A 6,281-nucleotide genomic window follows, 5' to 3' on the forward strand; every position below is an offset into this window, starting at 1 on the left:
ATCTTGGACTTGGCAAAGGATTCTCAGATATGATGTTAAAAGTATAAACAACGAAAGAAAAAATAGATAAGTTGGATATTCATATATGTAGAAAGAACTCTTATAATTCAATAAGACAATGACAATCTAATTTTAAAATAGGCAAAGGGTATAAACAGACATGTCTCCAAGTAAGATGTATACATGGCTAATAAGTACATGAATAAATACTCAATATTATCATCATCAGAAAAATTGTCATCAAAAAATACAAATCAAAACCACAGTGACAAGCCACTTCACTCTCACTAGGAAGGTAGAATGCGATCCAGCAATTCCACTCCTAGGCATACACACAAGAGGAAGGAAAACATTTGTCCACACAAAAACTTGTTCATGTTCATAGTTGCATTATTCATAAGAGATGAAGAATAGGAGCAACCCAAATGTCCATCAACTGGTAAATAGGTAAACAAAATATGGTATAGTTATACAAAGGAATACTATTTGGCCATAATAAGAAATTATATATGGATACATGGGTGAGCCTTGAAAACATTATGCTAAGAAGCCAGTCATTCATATTAATTATGTAATATAGAAGTCCAGAATAGGGAAACCTATAGAGACAGAAAGTAGACTAGTGGTTGCTCAGGGCTGGGAGGGTAGGGTAGGGTCATTAAGCGGTAAGAACTAAAGGGTAAAGAATTTCCTTATAAGGTGATGAAAATACTCTAAAGTTGATTGTGGTGATGGGTGCATGTATCTGTGGATACGTCAAAAAACATTGAACATTCAAATGAGTGAATTGTAAGGTATATGGATTATCTCTTAATAATGCTGTTAAAAACAAACAAATATCAGTAAATTTTTTTTTTTTTTTTTTGATGGAGATTCGCTCTGTCACCCAGGCTGGAGTGCAATGACACAATCTCGGCTCACTGCAACCTCCGCCTCCCGGGTTCAAGTGATTCTCCTGGCTCAGCCACCTGAGTAGCTGGGATTACATGAATGTGCCACCGTGTCCAGCTAATTTTTTGTATTTTTAGTAGAGACGGGGTTTCACCATGTTGGTCAGGCTGGTCTTGAACTCCTGACCTCAGATGATCTGCCTGCCTTGGCCTCCCAAAGTGCTGGGATTAGAGGCATGAGCCACTGCACCTGGCCAGTAAAAATTTTAAAGATAAGAAAAGAGAAAGTGGAGAGAGAAACAAAAAAAAAGAAAAGGTAACAAATGTCAATGTCAGTAAATAACCTTAGCTGGGGAGACACATGAAGATATTGGCAATTGTGTGGAATAGCACATAAGCTGACATTAAATGAAATGTCACCAAATGCCAAAAAGAACAAGGGTGGCCCCCAAGGCAGCCTAGAACCACAGAAGCTGAGGTCCTAGCAAGGGCACTGCTGGATTGAGTGTGCTCTGGGGAATTTATGGACTTCCTCAAGAGGCAAAGATCCAGGCCCAGGTGGACATTAGACCTCCACTTGTTTGTCCATGACATGAGTGGCTGCTTGGCTGAATAGGATAATAATTTTTGAATACTAGAAGACTGTTTCTTTTTTTGCACTTTTCAAAGTGTAACACCTGCAGACACACACACTTTTAATGTAATGTAATCTGCATTTTTTTTTTCTTTTGAGATGGAATCTTTTAGTAGAGATGGGGTTTCACCATGTTGGCCAGGCTGGTCTCAAACTCCTGACCTCGTGATCCGCCCACTTTGGCCTCCCAAAGTGCTAGGATTACAGGCGTGAGCCACCCCACCCAGCCAATGTAATCTTCATTTTTAACATTTCTTTATCACTGAAATCAGTAATGTTGTAAGCTGAATGTGTGGCATTTGCTGATTTCTGCAGTGGAAATACCCCCATCATGATCCATTTAAGGTCCCACCATGATGTCACTGATGCTTTTTGGGAAGAGATGTGCAGTGGTCTTCCCAAGTACACCAGGTGCCAGTAACCTCAACAGCACAAGGACAGGAGTAAAGCAATTTGGAGGGGTGAATTCAGCGTATGTATTGCTTCTTGTTGTAATATAACGTGCTTCATTGTAGGTTTATAGAATTCAATTTTTGGCAATGGCTGTGTTTAACAACATTGACTCTCAGGAGCCAGGACTGAGTGGCTCCAGTGCACTGCTGAGGCCTGAGTGACCTTGGGCAAGTTAGTTGCCCTCTCTGAGCCTTCCTCTGAGGCCAGTGAATGGATACTTATAAGAACCACCTCCTGGGAAGCTGGAGAGGGCAAGGAGGCAGCCTGTCCTGCCTGAGGCTCTGTGAATGCTGGAAGCCTATCCCAAGCGTGTTGACCCTTCTGTTCCCATGGAGGTATTTCAGGACTGTCTCCTGCCTTAAGTCAAGAGTCCCAGAAACAGACTGTGAGGTGGAGGAGTGGGTGTTGATGGACATGCTTTGGGAGGTGAGAGGGAAAGAGGAGACGCTGACTGTGGAGCGGCACAGCCCTGGCCTCCGACCAGCAGCAGTGGTGACTTAAATCCCATAGCGCAGGCCTAAGAGCTGGCGCTTGCTTTTTCCTCGGCCTGCCCGACCTTCCCCATAGCAGGTGGGCCTGCTCCTCACTTGATTCAGGTTCACACGTGCCTGCCATAGAGTGGAGGATGACCCCGACTTCTACACCGGAGAGCTTTGTCCCTGTCCTGTCACTCTTCAGGACGTCAGGCAATCACTGCCGGTGTGCCGGGTGCCCCGCTCAGCTCAGTGCAGCCAGGTCCTTGTTCTGGTCTGTCCAGTGCCCACCAATCACAGTCCCTTGGTCAGCGCCTGGCACGTAAAGAGGCTTGGCTCACCACTGCTGCTGAATAAGGAAAGTGCTTCTCTTGTGCTGAAGGACACGGGGACACAGCTTGGACATCAGTGGCGTGGCCTGGGGCAGGGTAGGGGGGCTCATGCCAGTGACATAGCCTTAGTCTCCCCCTCTGTAAAGTGGGAGCGATTCTCACGTCTGCCGCGTGGGGGTGTTGTGCCTGACTGTGGGGAGCTGGCTGCATGGATCCACGGAACACTGAGCACAGAGCCTGGAGATTGGTGGGCACCATGGAGACGTGGCCCTGGCCCTCCCAGAGCACTGCACCAACACCATCGTGCCTACTCTGCCAAGGGGCCCACTTACGTTCCCTCCAATCGCCTTCCCAACCTGCCATGGGAGGCTACACAGACCAGGAAGCTGAGGCTCAGACGCTGTCAAGAGCTCAAGAACAGGGGCCAATGTGCGTCTGGGCTAGGGTTGGAAAGCAGGCCAGCGTGTCCCCAGACACTCTCACAGCTGCCTCCGCCTCTGCTCAGATGTCCTCTTCTGATCATTCTGTTCAGCCCATTCCTGTTTCCTGCTTTACTCTCTGCAGCACATCCCACTGTGTAACTTACTACCTATTTTACTTGCTCACTATTGATCTGTCAGTCCCAGGAGGATGGGAACTTTGTCCATCTACCAGTGATGCAGAAAGGCACAGAGAGGCTTCAAAACATATTGGCTAAGAGCTCAGGGTCCGGAGTAGCCCTGATTCCAGGGTTATTGGTGCACATTCCAGATTCATCTCTCACAAGCTATGTGGCTTTGGATGAGTTACTTAACCTCTCTGGGACTCAGTTTCCCTATTCTCAAAGGGATAATAATGGTACCCACCTCTAGGTTGTTGAGAAGATGAAATGAGATGATAGCTGGGAGGTGCTTAGCAAGGTGTCTAGTGCAGAGCAAGCCCTCCATAAATGTGCACATAAACAAAACAGCTGGTGGAGTGGCTCCTCTCAGCTTCCGTCTGTCATCAAGGACCTAGGGGCTCCAGTATGGCTCCGCACAATGTCTGCATTCAGCCAGAGAGAAGGGAGAACAGGACAAGGTAAGGCATAGCCATGCCCTTTAAAGACAACCTGGCAATGGGGCATTACTTCTGCTTAACACCCCATTGGCCACGATTAGTCACATGGCCAAATCTGCAATAGAATCTGGGAAATGTTTTCTGTAGTTTACATGGCCGAAAATCCAGCTGACCGTGGAGAAAAAGGGAAAACAGATACTGGGAAACCCCTAGAAGCTCTGCCACATGAATTTATTCATCATTGAAATTTCTATTCAGTAGTACCTCCTCCAGGAAGTAATCAGGGGATTACTCTTCCCTCCCCAGCCCCAGGGGTCACTACTCTCCTCCTCTCCTCTTTCCCACACTGTTCTGTCCTAGCATTGGTAGCACTGGATTTAATTTAATTGAATCTAATTGTCCACGTGTCTGACTTCCCTCTTGGGAGCTGCTTGACTTTGCTTTGCTATGGTACAGAACATATGCCGTATGCCCCCCCATCCCCCCAAACTCTTAGTGAGTGAGTGAATGATAAACACAGACAAAACCCAAGCACCTTTTCCAAGGGACTCCTTACCTGCCTCCTGGCATCCAATGCAGATGACCCCAAAATCCATTTTAAAAACCTCAGAGCAGGAACAGGAGATCAAACGAATGGGTTTTAAAAGCAGATAATGTAAGATGAAGATAGGGGAGGTCAGAGTCAAAACTGCAGGACTGGGTGCTGGAAGAAGGAAGAGAGCCAGCACTGATTCGTGTCCACACCACGCGGGGCACTGGATAGGGGCTGACAGGAAACAGTTTCTTCACTGGCTCCCACTGCCCACCTCCTCCTTCAACTCATTCCTCTCCCATCATCCTGGGGGCTTTAAGAGTCAGTGCTTTTTCTTCTATTTAATAACAACTTCTTACTCTTCATAATATATGAAAAGTTCAGATAACCCAATAAGATAAGAAATCTAATCAGAAAATAAGCAAAAGACACAAACAGGAAATTTACAGGAGAGTTAGCACACCTGGCTAAGAAATGTATCAAAAGTTGTCCTACCTTAAAATTAATTGAAGAAATGAAAAATTTAAATAACACTGACAAATCATTTTTAACAGACTTTATTTTTCGAAGCAGTTTTAAGTTCTTACAGCAAAATCAAGTGGAAGGTACTGAGAAATTCCACGCATACCTTGACCTCACACACCACAGCCTCCCCCATTGCAACATTCCCCACAGGAAAGAATTTTTCATCTATTAGTTCAGTAAAGATTGAAAAAGTACCCATATACAGTGTCAGTGGTGCTGCTGTACTTCTTTTTGAGGGAAAATATGGAAATTATTATGAACATTTCAAATGTGCTTACCATTGACTCAATAATGCAGGTTCTAAGAATGTATTGTACCTGCACACATGCATTAAATATGTATACGAATGTTTATTTCAGCAATTCCCAGAAAAACAACAACAACAACAACGAAATAGAAGTACTCTAAATGTAGATGGCTGGAACAAGATAAGAAAAATAATAGCCCATGAAAACAGTAGAATCCTTTGACCCTGTTAAAACAATGAAATTGATCAGTATGCACTGATACGGAAAGACGTCAATGATTGTTAGATATCAAAGCAGCATGCAGAACAATGTTTATCTCTGACTATTTTTGTTAAAAAAGTAAAGATGCAAAGAAAAGTGTCTATAAAGATCTGGAAACAGTGGTTAGCCTGAGAAAAAGGGAATTGGAGAAATATACGCTCTATTTTATGCATTTTCTAAGAAAAAAAACTAGCATATATTATTTTTGCAACCAGAAAAAAACAATAAAAGTAATTCCACACACACAGAGAACAAACTAGAAAGTCAGACCTGATTAACATTTGTGATTTGCAAATATTCTTTGATGAGAGATGGATTATCAGGATGGACTAAGCCAACTGTGGAATGGCTGAACATCAGCAAACCCACATTCCACCTTAGCTGGTTCCCTGTCCCAGGATAACGACCCAGGCACACCCCTGGGAGGCAGCCCGGCTTCTTTGCAGCCTCATTTTCCATGACTTCCCCAACAGGTTGCCTCTTCTGGGCATCCTTTCATTCCTCATCCCACTGGAACTGCCCCTCCTCCCATCACAGCTTATCACAGTCACCCATCACCTCCAAGTTGTCAATCCCACTTCTCTGTGCCCATTCTTTACTTCCCAGCAGTTTTGAAGGCCCTGCTCCACCCTGTTCTCAGGTTTTGGGCATTGCCCTCACCCTGAGGTTCTTATCAGTCCCAGCCCCACCCCAGTCGCCCTTCTCAGTCCCCTTCTGCTCCTCTCAGCTGGATGTGGGAGCGCTGGCTCTGATCCACCCCTTCCCTTCCTTTTCACTACTCCTCCCCATGGGACCTCACCTGGCCCTTCCTCCCTCTCTCCTGGCAGGACCCCACAGGTCGTTTCCCTCCACTGCTTCATACTGAGGAGGAAAGAGACAGAAATGGAGACAGAAA

The sequence above is a fragment of the Colobus angolensis genome, unplaced genomic scaffold, assembly GCF_000951035.1.
Source record: "Colobus angolensis palliatus isolate OR3802 unplaced genomic scaffold, Cang.pa_1.0 Scaffold20, whole genome shotgun sequence".
Lineage (NCBI taxonomy): Eukaryota > Metazoa > Chordata > Mammalia > Primates > Cercopithecidae > Colobus > Colobus angolensis.